At 45.4% G+C, this 19,716-nt stretch overlaps 1 protein-coding gene across 6 annotated transcripts in view; it reads left to right on the plus strand.

Moving 5' to 3' along the window:
- lifra (LIF receptor subunit alpha a) overlaps positions 1–19,716 on the plus strand; it is a 240,741-nt gene that overhangs the window by 38,580 nt on the left and 182,445 nt on the right. For 2 of the 6 annotated variants that reach the window (XM_038805950.1, XM_038805947.1), the window contains exon 3: positions 6,463–6,719. The exons of the other annotated variants lie outside the window; for them this stretch is intronic. The gene's annotated coding sequence lies outside the window, so the exon portion shown is untranslated. The remainder of the gene's footprint in view (positions 1–6,462; positions 6,720–19,716) is intronic. 6 annotated transcript variants of the gene reach the window in all.

The following is a 19,716-nucleotide window of genomic DNA, read 5'->3' on the forward strand; positions in this document are numbered from 1 at the left end:
CAGTTGAAAGAAGGAGACGCAGTTGGGAGCATTTCACAGAAACTACTAGAACAGGCATGAAGTAGAAATAGAACCAGGTTCCAAACTAAAGAACAGAAAGGTCCCAAAACCAGGGAGAGGGACAGAAAACAGTCCCAAGAAGAAATGTTAGCCAAAGGGAAAAAAAGAGAATCTAGAAAAGATCCTATTAAGTGAAGTTAAGAGTAATTAAGAGTAAGGGGCAGAGGTTCCAAGTTAAAAGGCTGCAGGATGCAGACTTTGAATAACGTGAGCTTGCAAAAAGCCAGAAGATCCAAGGAGGCCCAAAGATTGGTGATTTCTTACTGTGGGCCTGTGAAGCAATGGGTGTTCTGTTGGAAAGACTGGGTATCTGAATCAATGCGTGGAAGGTGAAGCTTGAATGCACATCACACTCCAGGACAGAGGAACCCTGGAGGTGGATCCTTAATAAACCTCTGAGAGAAAGCATAATTTGGGAGAAGATACCAAGGTGCATTCTTCAAGGGTGGAGATTCTAGTTGGCTCACAAGATGACATGCGTCTGGGGGAAATTGATGAGAAATGTGTGGAAATGGTTTTGGTTAGCATCTGTCACCTAGTTTCTGAGGGTCTGGGATATCTGACCACAGGTCACCTATTGGTTTCCATGGACTGTGTGCTGACTAATAATATTAGAATACAAGATAGATTTTGTAACTTGGTTACACATCTGTAAAGGCCTGGTTGAGGTGAAGGAATAGTTATTTGGGGCAGCACGATAGCACAGTGGTTAGCACAGTTGCTTCACAGCTCAGGGGTCTCAGGTTTGATTCCCGGCTTGGGTCACTGTCTGTATGGAGTATGCATGTTCTCCCTGTGTCTGCGCGGGTTTCCTCCGGGTACTTTGGTTTCCTCCCACAGTCCAAAGATGTGTGGGTTAGGTGGATTGGCCATGATAAATTGCCCTTAGTGTCCAAAATGGTTAAGTGGGGGTTACTGGGGTTACGGGGATAGGGTAGATACGTGGGCTTGAGTAGGGTGCTTTTTGTAAGGGCTGGTGCAGACTTGATGGGCCGAATGGCCTCCTTCTGCACTGTAAATTCTATGATCTATGATTATAAATAATCTCGTTTGATTAATGCTTTATTATATTGTTAAAAGTTCATCAGCAAACTTTGTTCAGAAGCTGCCATCCACGTTTTTAAACAAAAAAAATAAAAAGTTAGGATCTATCAAGCCACGTCCAACCCTGGCATCTGACTTGTCCAGTAATAATTGACCATAACATTTTTGAAGGTTTGAAAAATTAATTCTTGGGATCTGAGTGTTGCTGGCAAGAGTAACAATTATTGCCCATCCCCATACTATCTGAGAAAGCGAGGTTAAACCACTTTCTTGAACAACTTCAGACCACATGGTGCAGGTATACCAACAGTGCTTTTTTCTGAAGAAATAATTGGAATTTGTAATGCCCAAAGTAAGAGTTTCAACTCATTACAAAAATCTAAATAACATGTTTGTAAGAACATTTATAAAAAATGATCGATTTATGTTTTTGCTAATTGAATTATATCTTAATTAAAGTTTTCATGGCAGTACGGTGGCGCAGTGGTTAGCACTGCGGCCTCGCGGTGCCGAGGTCCCAGGTTCGATCCCGGTTCTGGGTCACTGTCCATGTGGAGTTTGCACAGTCTCCCTGTGTTTGCGTGGGTTTGCCCTCACAACCCAAAAGATGTGCAAGCCAAATTGCCCCTTTATTGGAAAATAAATGAATTGAGTACTCTCAATTTAAAAAAAAATTAAAGTTTTCACTCGAAGATCTTGACCTGTTCCAGAAGCTTTGCCTAGGTGTTGATGGGCGCGATCCTCCATCCACGCTGCGCCAGAAAAGCAGCAGCCATGCGCGGCACAGCGTGGCTCTTGAAACCGAGAGACCCTGCTTCCGAGATCTACTTGGCTCACAATGCCGCGCGAGATTTAATGCAATCACGCGAGATATTGCAAGGGGTATCCCCCCACAATGGGGGAGTAAGCATTTGCAGCACAGAAACAGACCATTCAGCCCAACCTGTGTTGCTAGGGCTGGAGAATTGCAGCTATGAGGAGAGATTGGATAGGCTAGGATTGAACAGATGAAGTTAAGTGATGACCTAATTGAGGGGTTCAATATTATGAAGGGCCTAGATAGGGTAGACAAGAAAAGCTTGTTTCCCCAGCTGAGGTGACAATTACCAGGGGACACAGATTTATGGTGATTGGTGAAAGAATTAGAGGGGCCATGAGGAAAATCTTTTCCACCCACAGGGTGGTGGTTGTCTGGGATTCACTCCTAAGTTGGGTGATTGAGGCTGAAACGCTCGACCTAGACCTGTATCTGAAGTGCTGTAAACTGCATGGCTACAGATCAGCTGCTGGAAAGTGGGAGTAAGGGTTATGTTCGGGCCGGAAAGTGGAGCTGAGTCCACAAAAGATCAGCCATGATCTAATTGAATGGCGGAGCAGGCTCAAGGGGCCAGATGGCCTACTCCTGCTCCTAGTTCTTATGTTCTAAAACAAGCGGCTAGTTTCCTTTTTTTTGACTGGCACAGACAAGGTGGGCTCAATAGCCTCTTTCTGCTGTGAAGACTGGAAGGCTTTAGGAATATTGGGCAGTACTGGACAATTTAAAGATTAAATGTTTGACTGCAGTGGTCATGTTTCTTTAAAAAAAAAAAAAATCTGTTTTACAGGACCTGGGTGCGTTTAGCAGCCAGAAGGTGAAACTGACAAAGAAATGTGTTTTTCAGCCTAGACGAATGGACTGCAGTTTGACTGGGAAAGTCTCTGGGGAGTTAATGTGCTTTGTAGCCTGCAGGGATCATTTGTTTTTCAGCTTGGGGAGATGAGGTCATTGCTGGTGGAGCCAAGGAATGCAGGGAGACATTTAGAAAAGCTTTAGAAGGGCAGTTGGTGGAGAAACTTTAGAGAGAGGAATTGAATTCTGATCTGCCTGACGCTGAGTCCACAATTCTCCAACAATAAGGTAGATTGAGAGCTGCATGTTTACTTTCTTGTTGTTTAATGGGAAATTGAGTCACAGTGTTTAAAGGGTAATTGTGTGTTTTTCTTTCAGGTATGAAGTGGAAAAGTTTAATATTGTATCCATAATAAAGTTTTGTTTAAAAAAAAATACCAAAGCCCTACATCTTTTTGCAATCACTCCTGGAGTGAATAATTCTTTCCACACAGTCTTACAAATAGACTAATATATTGGGGAGATGAGGTCATTGCTGGTGGAGCCAAGGAATGAAGAGAGACATTTAGAAAACCTTTCGAGGGGCAGTTGGTGGAGAAACATTAGAGAGAGGAATTGAATTCTAATCTGCCTGACGCTGAGTCCATGATTCTTCAATGGGGTTTTGGTTCAGTATCCACTGATGGGGTCTGGTCTGGGATCATACTATTGCATCGTCACTTTTCTATGGTTCCTCCTCCCCGCCCCATGTGCTCCCCATGCATGCGTCTATGGCAATCGCTTCAGTAACGTATTGTGCTGAGTTCCATAATCCCATTGTCACTTCGATAAAAGAGCTTTCTCTTCAAATCTCTTATTAGATTTATTTGTGATTATCTTATGCGCACAGACCTTGTTTCTGGCCACACTCCTCAAGTGGAAATATCTCCATGTCTATCCGATCACATCCTTCCTTAGTCTTAAAGATTTCCTGTAGGTCATCCCTCAGCGTTCTTTTTTCTAAAGAAAAGAGGCCAAGTCTGTTAAATCTTTCCTGAAAGGTGTAACCTTTTGGTTCCAGTATCATTCTTAGGAACTTTAGTATGGGGTGGAGGATTTTACTGCAGTTAGCCCCAGTCTGCAGAAGCGAGGAAATTAATCAGGCATTGCTCCTCGCTCTGCTGCAGTTAAAACATTTTTGGGTATTAATTTTTGGGAACTTTTCAATTCAACATCCACTAAGATGCACAACTCTAAAAGTGACAGAATCCCGCAGGGCCAGTGCTGTATTCCTTCTTAGTTATTTACACTTTGTACATCTGTTTGCAGTTCTGGCCATACTACCATGTGTGGGTGGAGGTTTCAGGAGTTGGAATTTTGTTTTTTCCCCAGGAGTTTAAAATCACTGTTTCCTCCAATACTGATTCTGGGAATCCATCGTTCTAAAATAACTTACTCGTAGAAGGGGAGGTTTCAAATGAAAAACGGAAGAAGGGAGAGGCATGTCTGAAAGAAAGGTTTGGACAGCATTTATAACATTGCTGAGCGGTGACGTTGGTAATTAAAAGGCAAAAATGATCATCAAAATGAAGGATGTGGTTAGGAGAACAGATTGTACAGAGGACATAGTAGAATTCCCTACCAGAAGTGGAATCTGTAATAGCTTTAAAAAACAGTTGTTAAATATATGACGCAAAGGATTCATAGGAACAGGAAAAGACCATTCAGCCTTTGAGACTTTCTGCTTCTCGGCTCCATTTCTATCATTTACTCCATGGCCGGGATTCTCCGGCCGTTGCGATTCACTTTTCCCGCTGCAGAGCATCGCCGCCCATGGGTTTTTGGTGGGTTTGCTTCAATGTGAAATAGCATTGACAAGCTGTGGCAGTACAGAATCCCGCCAGACAGCGAACAGCACTCTGCACGGGGACCTGAGAATCCAGCCCCAGGTCTCTGGATACCCCTAACTGAAATGGGCAGAGGTGGCAAAGTGTTTAGCGCTGCTGCCTCACAGCGCCAGGGCTCCGGGTTCCACTCTGGCATTGGGTCACTGTCTGTGCGGAGTCTGCACGTTCTCCCCGTGTCTGCGTGGGTTTCCTCCGGGTGCTCCGGTTTCCTCCCACAGCCCAAAGACGTGCTGGTTAGGTGGATTGGCCGTGCTAAATTGCTCTTCAGTGTCCAAAGATATGCAGATTAGGTTCTAGGGTTACACGCATTGGTTGAGTACGCCGGCACGCGACCTCAGTGGGTGCTGTTTTGAACGGTCAATGCAGACCCTATAGTCCGAATGGCCTCTTTCTGCACTGCAGGGATTCAGTGATTCTATGACTAAGCTCTCATACCCATGGGATTGGGACAGCTGCTTTTGGAGTGTAAAACGTAGCAGTGACCAGATGAGCTGAACAGCCTGTCGTTTTCTTGTAATTTAATGAATACAGGGGGTCAGGTGGCTTCTTCTGTAATATTAAGCTCGACAATGTTAAACCTGTATATTGAAGTATAATGTGCATAATTAACAATTTTAAAAGTATCTTGTACTTAATTTGAAAACAAAATCAGACTTCTTGGCCTTTCTGTTCCACAAGCCGGTCCTTGCTTGACAGGTCAAGTACTTTTGAAGCAGCCCTCCAGAGAGTTTCTAATAGTCCAGAGTAAGTTGCTTTGACTTCTGTATTGTTTTTTACCATTTTTTTCATGCAATATGGGTTTTTCTAGCAAGGCCAGTATTTGTTGCCCATCCCTAATTGCTCTTGAACTGAGTGACTTCCTCTGTCATTTCAGAGGGCAGCTAAGAGTCAACCACATTGCTGTGGGTCTGGAGTCACATGTAGGTCAGACCAGGTAAAGACGGCAAATTTTCCTAAAGGGCATTAGTGAGCCAGATTTTTTTTTATAATAATGATCTGTGATAGACAAGCTTTCAATTTCAGATTTCATTAATTGAATTTAAATTCCACCAGCTGCGGGGGTGGGATTTGAGCTCATGTCCCCGGAGCATCAGGCTAGGCTTCTGGATTAATAGTCCAGCGACTTGGCCTCTACTTGATTATTATCTTCTCTCCTCAGACAGAATCAGAAACTTTAATTTTTTTAAATTAATTTACACGATGTCGGCGAAGCACATCCCTAGTTGCTCTTGACAAGTTGGTGGTGACTGGGCCATTTCAGAGTCAATCACATTTCTCTGGGGTCACATGTAGGCCAGATCAGGTAAGGACCAGTTGGGCTTTTAACGACACTCCAACAATGGTTTCATGATCATCATTTTACTTTCAATTTTTTTTTAATACTGAGTTTAAATTCCACCATCTGCTGTGATGGGATTTGAACCCTGATCCCTAGAGAATTACGCTGGCTCTCTGGGTTACTAGTCCAGCGACAATACTACTGCACCACCACCTCACACAATTCGAGCTTATACTCTAGTTCTAAATGATTTACCTAGTACATGGGATGGAATCATAAATTTTGCATACTGATCACATTTCCACAATGAAGGTTCTAACCGCCCACGGGATTATTGAAAGTTTAATCCCATGTTCTACTGCCGTGGCCAGTAATCTGGTTGTGCTATGTGCTGGCTAGAGCTTTGCAAAATATTCGAATAACAATAATCTTGCTTAGTGTCACAAGTAGGTTTACATTAACACTGCAATGAAGTTACTGTGAAAATCCTCTAGACCCCACATTCCGGCGCTTGTTCGGGTACACCGAGGGAGAATTTAGAATGTCCGATTCACTCTAATAAGCATGCCTTTCTGGACTTGTAGGAGGGAACCGGAGTGCCCAGAGGAAACCCACGCCGACACGGGGACAACGTGCAGACTCCGCACAGACAGTAACCCAAGCCGGGAATCGATCCTGGGGCCCCTGGTGCTGTGAAGCAACAGTGCAAACCATGGTGCTACAGTGCTACCCTATGACCCTTGTAATTCGAAAGGATACATTGGTAGCAAAAACACACGGAAAACAGTGTCATAAATCAAAGTTGGATTATGTTAACGTATCCTTGGGTCCTGGCCATCAGGTTTGTAAAGCACAGCCAACTAAGTTTTAAGTATGTTTGTATTTTCTTTTTATTGAGTTTTATTGTTTGGGTTTGTAGGATTTCTCCATGGAGAACTGGTATGGGTTTGAGCACAGAGTGATTACAGCACAGGAGACCATTCAGCTGAATGACCTGGTCCTGTGCCGTAAATTATTCTATGACTAACGAAAGGTTAGCATAAAAGGCAGGCTGGTGAAATTGACCCAGGTAATTATGAATTACAAAATGGCGTAAAATTGGATTGGCATCAAAGGATAACAGATTTTCTAGAACCTACAGGGCGTTCAGGACATTGGTTCAGCCTGTATTGGGTTTATTGTGGGCAGAGTTGCTGGTGACTGTTAGATCTGCCATGCGGATTTAGCGGCACTTTGCGATCACTAAAACTCAGTAGAAATTTGAGTTAAAACTTATCAGGTGCAAATAAGAATCTGTTTTATTTATCTCTATTGATTACAATTGGGAATCATTTAAAGTCATATTCTCTAATAAGTCCAGCTCGCAAAGGACTCAGTAGAAGCAATCTTATAGACAATTCAACTTTCAAACAATCACAGAAATGATTTTCTTGTTTAGGCAAATGGCTCGCAATAACTTCAAAAGTCAAAGTCAGAAAATGAAATATGAAAGACAGGAAACTAGCGAATAGCAAGTCAAAGTATAGATACTTCCGTAACCAGCCATGAGCACATGAGCAGCTACGTCGCATACACGGCAGCTCCCGCCGGGATCGGGGTTTCGGGCCGTTAAACGGGGCAGCAGCGGCACTTGAAGGGCGGATAACGGCGCGGGAACGGACACTGGAGAGGTCCCCCCGGTGCTGTATGGTGGGAACCATGAGCGGGGCCGTCAAACGAGCAATTGCGGGGAAGAAGGCAGAGCGGGTCCGGGTGGACAAAATGGCGGCCGGCGCAGATCGAGAAGCGTGGGGCCAGAGAGCAGCAGGACTTTTTGAGGAGCTGCGTCGCAGAACTAAAAACGGAGTGCTGGCCCCTATGAAAGCCTCCATGGAAAAGATGGTGGAGGTTCAGAAAGTACAGGAGAAGACGATTAAAGAGGTGGAGAGGAAGGTGTCTGAGAATGAGGACGAGATCCTGGGCCTGGCGGTCAGTGTGGCGGCGCACGAGGCCCTACACAAGAGATGGCAGGAGAGGTTGCATGACCTCGAATATAGGTCTTGGAGTCACGACCTGCGGATCCTGGGCCTCCCTGAAGGTGCGGAGGGGGCGGACCCGAGCACGTATGTGACTGCAATGCTGGGGACACTGATGGGTGCGGGGGCTTTCCCGCGGCCCTTGGAACTGGACGGGGCGCATAGGGTCCTCGTCAGGAAACCGAGGGCGAACGAACCACCGAGGGCGATGGTGATAAGGTTCCATCGCTTTACAGATGGAGCGTGTCCTGCGTTGGGCAAAGAAGGAGCAGAGCAGTAAGTGGGAGAACGGCGAGGTTCACATATACCAGGACTGTGACGATGACTGTTCTTCCCAGATTCCTGTTCGTCTTTCAGTGCCTCCCCATTTTCATCCCCAAATCCATGTTCAAGTGGGTGAATAGGATTATCACTGGGTTTGTGTTTAGCACAACCGCCTCACGGCGCCGAGGTCCCAGGTTCGATCCCGGCTCTGGGTCACTGTCCGTGTGGAGTTTGCACATTCTCCCCGTGTCTGCGTGGGTTTCGCCCCCACAACCCAAAAATGTGCAGAGTAGGTGGATTGGACACGCTAAAATGCCCCTTAATTGGAAAAAATAATTGGGTAATCTAAATTAAAAAAAAAAAAAATCACTGGGTTTGTGTGGGCAAATAAAACCCCGCAAGTGAAAAGACTATTCTTGGAGCGTAGCCACGGTGGGGAGGGTTGGCACTGCCGAACTTCTGTAGCTACTATTGGGCGGCTAATGTGGCCATGATTAGGAAATGGGTAATGGAGGAGGGGTCGGCGTGGGGGCGGCTAGAGGCAGTGTCATGCAAAGGCATCAGTCTAGGGGCACTAGTTACGGCACTGCTGTCATTCTCGCTGGCACGATACACGACAAGCCCAGTGGTGGCGGTGGTACTGATGGTATGGGGCCATTGGAGAAGATACAGGAAGAATACAGCGTGCAGGCGCTGGAGGAGAAGTTTGACCTGCCCCTGGGAAATGCTGTCAGATACCTCCAGGTTCGGGACTTTCTCAAAAAACAGGTGGAGACATTTCCGCTGCTACCCCCTCGAATGATACAGGACAGGGTGGTGTCTGGCAACTGGGTAGGAGAGGGGAAGGTGTCGGACATATATCAGGAGCTGCAGGAGGCGGAGGAAGCCTCAGTGGAGGAGCTGAAGGGCAAGTGGGAGGAGGAGCTAGGCGAGGTGGTGGAGGAGGGCCTGTGGGCTGATGCCCTCGGCAGGGTGAATTCGTCCGCATCCTGTGCCAGGCTCAGATTAATTCAGTTTAAGGAGGCGCACCGGGCTCACATGTTGACGGCGAAAATGAGCACGTTTATTGGGGTAGAGGACAGGTGTGCGAGATGTGCAGGGAGTCCAATGAACCATGTCCGTATGTTTTGGGCATGCCCGGTGCTTAAAGAATTCTGGCAGGGCTTTGCGAGGGCGATGTCCAGGATTTTGGGGTGTCGGAGGATCCGGGAGTGCCGGAAGCAAAGGAGGCCGAGGTGTTGGCTTTTGCCTCCCTGGTAGCTTGGAGAGGGATCTTGTTGATGTGGAGGAACTCTAATCCCCTGAGCGTGGAGACCTGGGTTAGTGATATGGTTGGGATCCTCAGCCTGGAGCGAATAAAGTTTGCCTTCAGAGGGTCCTTGATGGGGTTCTCCCGGCGGTGGCAACCTTTCCTTGACTTTCTAGGGGAGCAGTAAAGTGTCAGCGGCAGCAGCATCGAGGGGGGGGGGGGGGGGGGGGGCTCAGGTGGGAGGAACTGTTGATATAATATGAATTTTCGTTTTGTATAATGATAACAGCCACCTTGTTTTGTTAAATATTTTTCGGTTATTTTTTTTGTTATGGAAAAATTCTGGTTGAATAAAGCTTTAATAAGAACAATTATTTAAAAAAAAGTATAGATGATTCATGAAAGAGAAAGATGGCCGAAAATCCATCAGGGTTATACCAAATCATATCAGACTTTAGCCATCTATCTACACCCAATGTAATTCTAATTGGTTTGGATTAACATCAAATGAGTTTGATTTAAGGGTTAGTTGTCGCTCATTAATAGGCAACATTAACCTAAAATGTATTCTTGTATGAGCTATGGTATGGAATGCGATTCGGCTTTCTTATTGCATAAACGTGCTTGTTAGGACAATGGTCTCTATGCTGTTCCATAGAGCTTGCCTTGTCCTTGGGTTACTTTATCTTGGAATTGTATTTGTTAGCTGCATAGGAATTCTGCCGTTCTGTGTTCTGTTTGCAGCTATGTTCTGAAATGCTGAATGTGTGTTTTGAAGTGACCTGAGGTTTTTGAGTGAGTTTTAAAATGGTATTTAAAAGACTCGGGGCTTAATGCTAAATAGCTATCTTTTACCTAAAGAAAATAGCTGGCTTCTGCAATGAGACAGAATACAGGAATGCGATAGAGAATCTGGTGAACTGGTGTGACAACAATAATCTCTCCCTCAATGTCAACAAAACGAAGGAGATTGTCATCTACTTCAGGAAGCGTAGTGGAGAACATGCCCCTGTCTACATCAATGGGAACAAAGTAGACAGGGTCGAGAGCTTCAAGTTTTTAGGTGTACAGATCACCAACAGCCTGTCCTGGTTACCCCCATGCTGACACTATAGTTAAGAAAGCCCACCAACGACTTTACTTTCTCAGAAGACTAAGGAAATTTGGCATGTTAGCTACGACCCTCACCAACTTCTACAGATGCACCATAGAAAGTATACCTTCTGGTTGTATCACAGCTTGGTATGGATCCTGCTCTGCCCAAGACCGCAGGAAACTACAAAAGGTTGTGAATGTAGCCCAGTCCATCACGCAAACCAGCCTCCCATCCATTGACTCGATCTATAATTCCCGCTGCCTCAGAAAGGCAGCCAGGATAATTAAGGACCCCACGCACCCCGGACATACTCTCTTCCACCTTCTTCCGTCAGGAAAAAGATACCAAAGTTTGAGGTCACGTACCAACCGACTCAAGAACAGCTTCTTCCCTGCTGCCATCAGACTTTTGAATGGACCTACCTCGTATTAAGTTGATCTTTTCTCTACACCTTGCTATAACTGTAACATTATATAAGAACATAAGAACTAGGAGCAGGAGTAGGCCATCTGGCCCCTCGAGCCTGCTCCGCCATTCAATTAGATCATGGCTGATCTTCTGTGGACTCAGCTCCACTTTCCGGCCTGAACACCATAACCCTTAATCCCTTTATTCTTCAAAAAACTATCTATCTTTACCTTAAAAACATGTAATGAAGGAGCCTCAACTGCTTCACTGGGCAAGGAATTCCATAGATTCACAACCCTTTGGGTGAAGAAGTTCCTCCTAAACTCAGTCCTAAATCTACTTCCCCTTATTTTGAGGCTATGCCCCCTAGTTCTGCTGTCACCCGCCAGTGGAAACAACCTGCCCGCATCTATCCTATCTATTCCCTTCATAATTTTATATGTTTCTATAAGATCCCCCCTCATCCTTCTAAATTCCAACGAGTACAGTCCCAGTCTACTCAACCTCTCCTCATAATCCAACCCCTTCAGCTCTGGGATTAACCTAGTGAATCTCCTCTGCACACCCTCCAGCGCCAGTACGTCCTTTCTCAAGTAAGGAGACCAAAACTGAACACAATACTCCAGGTGTGGCCGCACTAACACCTTATACAATTGCAACATAACCTCCCTAGTCTTAAACTCCATCCCTCTAGCAATGAAGGACAAAATTCCATTTGCCTTCTTAATCACCTGTTGCACTTGTAAACCAACCTTCTGTGACTCATGCACTAGCACACCCAAGTCTCTCTGAACAGCGGCATGCTTTAATATTTTATCGTTTAAATAATAATCCCGTTTGCTGTTATTCCTACCAAAATGGATAACCTCACATTTGTCAACATTGTATTCCATCTGCCAGACCCGAGCCCATTCACTTAACCTATCCAAATCCCTCTGCAGACTTCAAGTATCCTCTGCACTTTTTGCTTTACCACTCATCTTAGTGTCATCTGCAAACTTGGACACATTGCCCTTGGTCCCCAACTCCAAATCATCAATGTAAATTGTGAACAATTGTGGGCCCAACACGGATCCCTGAGGGACACCACTAGCTACTGATTGCCAACCAGAGAAACACCCATTAATCCCAACTCTTTGCTTTCTATTAATTAACCAATCCTCTATCCATGCTACTACTTTACCCTTAATGCCATGCATCTTTATCTTATGCAGCAACCTTTTGTGTGGCACCTTGTCAAAGGCTTTCTGGAAATCCAGATATACCACATCCATCGGCTCCCCGTTATCTACTGCACTGGTAATGTCCTCAAAAAATTCCACTAAATTAGTTAGGCATGACCTGCCTTTAACGAACCCATGCTGCGTCTGCCCAATGGGACAATTTCTATCCAGATGCCTCGCAATTTCTTCCTTGATGATAGATTCCAGAATCTTCTCTATTACCGAAGTTAAACTCACTGGCCTATAATTTCCTGCTTTCTGCCTACCTCCTTTTTTAAACAGTGGCGTCACGTTTGCTAATTTCCAATCCACCGGGACCATTCCAATCCACCGTCTCTCCTTCCTTCCTTATGTACGGTATGTATGGTTTGGGCAGCATGCAAGAAACAATACTTTTCACTGTATACTAATACATGTGACAATAATAATAAATCAAATCAAACCTTTAATTTAAAAAAAAAAGATTGGGCAGTAAATGCCCAGCCTGACCAGCGAAGCCCACATTCCGTAAATTAATTTTTTTAAAAATGAACTGTTCATATCTTTTCTGAGCGAAAGGCAGTTCATTAACTTGGCCTGGTCCCTTGGGCTTCATTCTAATTTATGACATGATTCTGATTGTGCCCTGACTCATTAACTGTCAGAAAATGCAGTTAAAATGCATGTAAACTACAGCCGAATGTTTTTGCCTCCACATGCATCAGAGTTGGTTCCTTGACAGTACAAACGATCCTTGTTACAGAAAGTGACTCAGTGCCCACGTCAGTGCTTTTCCTTCTCCTTTGTTTTTTTGTTCGACATCTGCTGTACATTTGATCCTGCCGTGCATTATCATGGGGACAAACTGAACAGCGTTTTAGATTTAACTCTTGGGTATATGGAAAAGCTTATGTTAGGGTCCTCCCCTTTTCATTTCTGGGTTACGAGAGTGACTTGGTGATATTTGAACGAAGCAACACTCAGCGTCTGGACCAATTTAAATCCAATTCCCCAACCGCAATACACCCAAAGGACCTGAATAACCTTTGGGTTGGAGCAGGGAGGGGGCACGGGTGTGGTTACATTCTCTTGTTCATCTCCGACCTCTCCCACCCCAGCCTATCACCTGCCCCACACACACACACACACACACACACACACATCATCCCCCCCCCCCACTTCAAGTGGTTAGGTGGATTGGCCATGCTAAATTGCCCGTAGTGTCCTAAAAAAAAGTAAGGTTAAGGGGGGTGTTGTTGGGTTACGGGTATAGGGTGGATACGTGGGTTTGAGTAGGGTGATCATTGCTCGGCACAACATCGAGGGCCGAAGGGCCTGTTCTGTGCTGTACTGCTCTATGTTCTAAGTGCTATCTGAAAAGTTAGCCCAGTGCCCCTGGCAGAGCTCCCGATACAATGACCCCGCAGGATTATATAATGAGGCCCAAAAAGTGTCCAGTTTCAGAGCAATATTGATCAAAGCTTGGGAATGTGCCGGCTGGCTTTATTGGCTTGCAGTCATTGTGCATATCAGAAAGGAGAATATAATAAAATAAATTACCGGTAGGAAAAAAAAAAATCGTGATTTGGAATTTGAAAGCCGATTTAGTATCAAAAATTGAGTCAACACGGGTGTGTGATTTAGGGCTGGAGAAATTGTGACAATGTCTCTGAAGATATGAATGATATAGCGAGGATCAAATTGGGGAAGTGGCTACACACATGTGGTTTGTGGTTTAGATAGTGTATTGCAGTATGTACTCTGATTTGTGTGTGTGTGGGTGTTTGGACCCGTTTCTCTATCTCAAACATTCTGAACATAGCTGCATTGATGACTTAACTTTCTGGCTAATTTCTTGAAACCCAGTGGGAATTTACTAACCCATTGGCTTTTGTCACCCTCTCTGTGGCTCACACTGCTAGAAAATGTTTACCTAAGATTTTAGTTGAAAATGTTTGCAGACTCACGTTTGCAGATTTCACTCATTCCTCAGAAATTTTCATAGATGTTTACCGGTGCTGGGAAATGTCTTGTGTCGATTGCAGAGAAATCCATTGGCTCTGTCGTTTAATGTGCAGTGTGGTGCGTTTGGCCACAGTTTTCCTGTCTGTTCATAGTTATTGCATATTAATTCTGGATTTTATTCTGGAGTATAAAATAGATATTTCAGTGTTTTATTTTGCTGACATGTGGTGAAGTTTATGTTGTCTGTTTAAAACCGTGGAATCCTGTGGCTTTATTCCCTTGGTGGGTACTGGGATTGCGAACTCAAATGAAACATTACTGGTCCCTAACCGGAAAGTAATACTTGGGATGATGTGCTGACTTCAGGAGAGGGATTAATCCCATCAGTGTCGGCTGTAATCAAACATGGGTACTGGTGGAGAAAGCATTGCAACTCAACTTGGCATCTGTTGCCCTCAATGTGTACAGGTTTAAATATTTTAAAACTAATTTTAAAATCGGCCGTGATATATAATTACTCTTCATGAGATACAAGTGAGACCAGCTGCCTATATTGCCGAGTGACTATTACCTTAATGTGGAGAAAGGAAGAACATAGCCCATTATCCCAAATCTCAGCAAAGTGCTTCACATAAAATAAATGAGCGCGATTTTACTAAAAGAGAACAAAAGTCCATAGCGGATGCGTTTAGCCATGTGTTTCCCGGTGTTCGCTGCAGTGAGAAACACATGGCTATAAAAAACCGCTCGCGTAAGAGAAGGGGCCTCAGCGGGAAACGCGTGGCTGAGGCTACACACAGCCCCGTTTTGTGCACTGAGGAGCTCTGCTTGTCGGAGCTCCTCACTGTGGCGAGAAATCGGGACACTATTTTTAAATGGCGCCCCGATCTCCAAGGCCTTGACATAACCCTCCACCCACTCAAGTCCCAACGAACTACGGGATAATCCCAGCCTCCCTGCATTTCAGTGCCCTAGATTGTGCAATTAGTATGCAATTCTTAAAAAAAGTGTTTTTTGTTTTCGTTTTTAAATTTAGAATACACAATTCTCTTTTTCAAATTAAGGGGCAATTTTGTGTGACCAATCTACTAATCCTGCATATCTTTGGGTTTGTGGGGATGGGACCCACGCAGACACTGGGAGAATGCGTTAACTCCATGTGGTAGTATGGCTAGGGAGATCATATTACCTTAGAACCAAGCTGCCATTGGTACAGCAGACTCGCTGCCCATTGGCCCAGGCAAGACATGTGCCTCTGCCAATTGGCTGTGGCTAGTCATGTGACTCCCTGCCGATTGGCTGAGAGTTTGGTAGCTCCGCCTACAAGTCAGGGTATAAGAACTCATACCGGCTGGCAGTCGGCTGTTCTCTGTGTGACCACTGCCGGGCACACATCTAGCGTATTAAAGCCTATTGTTTGGAACCTCTCTACGACTCGAGTCCAATTGATGGTGCATCAGTCCACACGGACAGAGACCCGGTGCCGGGATCGAACACGGATCCTTGGTGCCGTGAGGTAGCAGTGCTAACCACTGCGCCACCATGCCGCCCCCTAAAAAGTGTTTTGATGAGTGTTAGCTAATGTGCAATTTCCAGGGCTCCTGTGATTTAAGATGAACTTAATGCTGCAGATACATCAATTCAATGGAACAAGTCTCCATTCAATTCTGGACCATTCATTTATTTGTTCCCTTCACAGACGCTGATAGATCTGTAGGGTGTTGCCAGGATTTTCTATGGTTTTAGATTTCCAGCTTTTGGAGTTATCTCCATCCTGTCACACCTGACTGGGAGCGCAACGTGGCCGGTAGTTGCTGGGTGAGGCCTTCCGCGGGCGTCCCGGCAGCCATGACGCCTCGTGGGATCTACCCAGGTCCCGTGAGGCAGCGCGACCAGAATCCTGCATGGGGAGGCGGTGGTGTAATGGTATTGTCACTGGACTAGTAAACCGGGGACCCAAGTTCAGATCCTGCCACTGTAGGTGGTGAAATTCATCAAAAACATGGCTTAAAAATCTATTGATGATCATGAAACATTGGCGATTGTCATAAAAACGCATCTGGTTCACTCATGTCCTTTGGGGAAGGGAATCTGCCATCCTTACCTGGCCTGATCTACATGTGACTCCAGACCGACAGCAATGTGGTTGACTGCCCCCTCAAGGGTAATTAGGAATGGGCCGTAAATGCTGGCACAGCCTGCGACGCTAACATTTCATGAACAAATAAAAAATGTAAAAATAAACAATGGGCAGGTCCAGGCACTTAAAGAAGATTCTAAACCTATTTAAGTGTACTTAACCGCAATCTACCGGCCTCTCCAGGGAGACCTCAGCTGGGCGCTGTTCAGTGTTGATCCACACAAACGTTGACCATGTGGAACGGCACCTGGGGGTGTGGGGGGTTGAGAGGGGGGGTCTCCCGGGCCACCAGAGGCCTCTGGGTGGTCAGGGATGGGGCAGGTTGGGCCCCTGGTTCTCTCCCTTGAATATGGGAACTTTGGGCCTGCCACCCTGCCAAGGTGCCCAGCTGGCACCACAAAGCCAGCAGGAGCTTTCCCAGTATGACAGGTGGCACTGCCAAGGGTCAGGGCCTGAGCGGTCCATGACCATGAAAGGAGGGTGGGGAGGGTGCGACGGGTGGGTAGTGTGCAGGGTGGGTATGATGGGATCTCTGGGAGGTAGGGGGTGTGCAGGGTGGGGGCCCTGGAAGGGAGAGTAGAGGGGGGTCCCTCAGGGACCCTACAGCTGGCTGTGCTCACTTGGACATGGAGGGGGCGGTTTGGTGTGGGATAATGCCCATGGGTGTGATGGATGACATTGCCCATCGGGAGGAGTTGTGGGGGTCCCTCAAGCTAATTTAGAGATCGGGTCAACCCTTCAAAATGGCGGTCTGTTCTCGGTGGAACTGGTCTGGTCAGCAAGTTCAGCTCCCCAATGATGAAAATAATTTGAAATGTGGACTAAACCGGTGAGAAGCTCCCCAGGGCCCCCAAAAGTGACTAAGTGTGGTTAGGTAGCAGTGGGGAACTCCCCGGCAGAGATGGCATGAAACTCCTAGCAAAATCCGCCTCAAATGACACTTGGAAGCATTTGCGTTAGATCGCACCCCTTAACTTTTCTCCTCTTTTGGACCTTGCTTGAGATCTTCAGTGCAGGTATTGGCCTTTTCAGTTTGGTTTCTTAATGTTCTTCAGGGTTGTTCATCAGTTCATCATTTTACGAGATAGTACTGAGGAAAGCACAGTCTCGACGTTCTGCCTGACTAAGTTTATCTTTGCAATTCTATAACATTTACCAAGACTGTAATTTTCACACTCCAGAAGGTTGCATGCCTCGCCTTCACTTCTCAAATGCTGCCCTGACAACATCTTCCCCGCCCCAAACTTGATGAACTTCAGATAGTTCACAACTGTGTGATCTGAGTCCAAACTCTTTACATCTCGCACCCAAATGTTTGCAAAGCTTCACTTCTCCTGCACCATCAGATTTTTCACTCTCATTTTCGTATCATAGGAATGTAGGAATTGATAGATGAAGAAAATGTTTATCTCGTTATCCTACCATCCTGATAGTCATGTGAGCCAATGGTTAGTTATCGCTTCATCATGACAGTTAATCTCTATTCGCGAGTCTACAACATCCCCAGAGATGGATGAGGAACAGCCAGTGGCGGAAGGTCCAAAGTAATCTATTCCTCTGAAACATGCTACAGGTAGCTGATTGCTGGCATGTATGTTTTGTAGGATTCTGCTTCACATGTAAGAAAGAATAAAATGCACATTTCAGGCACTGAGAGCAAGTTTTCTATAGATAGGAAAGTCTGTAGCACCAAAAATAATTCAATTAGGGACAGTAATGTACAATTGTGCTACTGCTGCTGCAGTGGTGTTAGCACTCTGGTCAACTTTTGTTCGAAGGAAATGAATTTATTTTGGCATGCCCTTACAAACGTTTGATTGACAGTTGTATTCGGATATGTTTACAGACCCCATGTTCCCTGTAGGGAGACTCACTCAAAAGGGAGTGAACACTAGCAAATTGGCTCTACTGTAATTCTGGGCTGGATTCTCCATTGTGGACTCTCCGGATTTTGAGCGAGTGACTGAAGGAACGGGGATATAGTTCCAGATGGTGTGCTTGGAGGGGAACTTCCAGGGGTGGTGTTTCCATGCATCTGCTGCCCATGTCCTTGTAGGCTGTAGGTTTGGAAGCTGCTGTTGAGTGAATTCCTGCAGTGAATCTTGTGGATGACACACATTGCTGTCCCTGCACATCGGTGGTGGGGGGAGTGAATGTTTATGGATAGGGAGCCAATCAAGTGAGCTGCTTCGATGGTATTAAGCTTTTTAAAGTGTTGTTGGAGCTGCACTCATCAAGGCAAATGGAGAGGGGTGGCACAGTGGCGCAGTAGTTAACACTGCTGCCTCACGTCACCAAGGACCCTGGTTTGATCCCAGCCCAAGGTCACTCTCTGTGTGGAATTCGCACTTTCTCCCTGTGTTGTGTGGGTGTCACCCCCACAACCCAAAATGTGCAGGTAGGTGTATTGGCCATACTAAATTGCCCTTTAATTGGAAAAAAAAGAGTTGGGCACTTTAAATTAAAAAAAAAGACCAAGGGAGTGGAGAGTATTCCATCACCCTCCTGACTTGTGCTTTGTAGATGGAGGACAGGTTTTGGGGAGTCAGGAGATGAGTTATTCTCTGCAGAATTTCCAGTCTGACCTGCTCTTGTAGTCACAGTATTTACATGGCTGGCCCAGTTAAACTTCTAGCAATTGCCAGGATGTTGTTACTGGGGGGAATTCAGCAATAGCAATAGATTTCAATGGCTTTGCCATCACCACGTTCTCAGTATTAACTTGGAATAGCCAATGAAATGTATTTGGCAGCTTTACTTGCCAGTGGCCCACATTCCAAGAATGAATGAAAACAATTTTAAGAGCTGGAGGATATCTTGTTTCATCCAGAGGGTAGCACCTTTGAAAATGCAGCATTCCTGCACTGAAACATCAGCTGGAGTTCCAGGGTGGGGGGTAATTCTTTGGTCCTGTGGTTCCAGTGGAGAAACATAAATTGAAGAATTGGGACTGGGGTGGTGCAGTCCCTACCATGACTCATACTCCCTTTGGGTGCAGTTGGATCATGACTTGGGTGTTCAATTAAACCGACAAACCACATACTTGAGGGTAAGTATTGTCTTTTTGGCCAAGATCTAGATAGTTGTGAAATGAAAGGTAGTTGCTAGGGTGGGGTGTCAGAGGGACAGGAAAGTAGAGAATGGCATGAAAGGCTTTCATCTGACAATCACAAAGAAATTAATTCCTGAATGTAAACAGAACGTTGCGTGCAATCAAAACCATTTCCCAATATAACAGCTGGATTACCTCCAAACGTGGGAATTATGTAAGATCTAATGTCCTTAGATTGGCAGCTCCAGAACATCTATGAATTATTGCACAGATTGTGTACAGTTGGCAGAAATAAAATATGCACCATTTTGGCATCAATGGCAAATGTTTTTTGGGGTATTTTTAAAGAATTATTCCATCAACGAGCATAGTGACATGAACTGAAAAGTATCTGGCTGAAATTTTTACAGATTATCATCCTTTATAATTTTAAAAGAAAGGAATGTA

The sequence above is a fragment of the Scyliorhinus canicula genome, chromosome 8 (genome assembly GCF_902713615.1).
Source record: "Scyliorhinus canicula chromosome 8, sScyCan1.1, whole genome shotgun sequence".
NCBI classification, from domain to species: domain Eukaryota; kingdom Metazoa; phylum Chordata; class Chondrichthyes; order Carcharhiniformes; family Scyliorhinidae; genus Scyliorhinus; species Scyliorhinus canicula.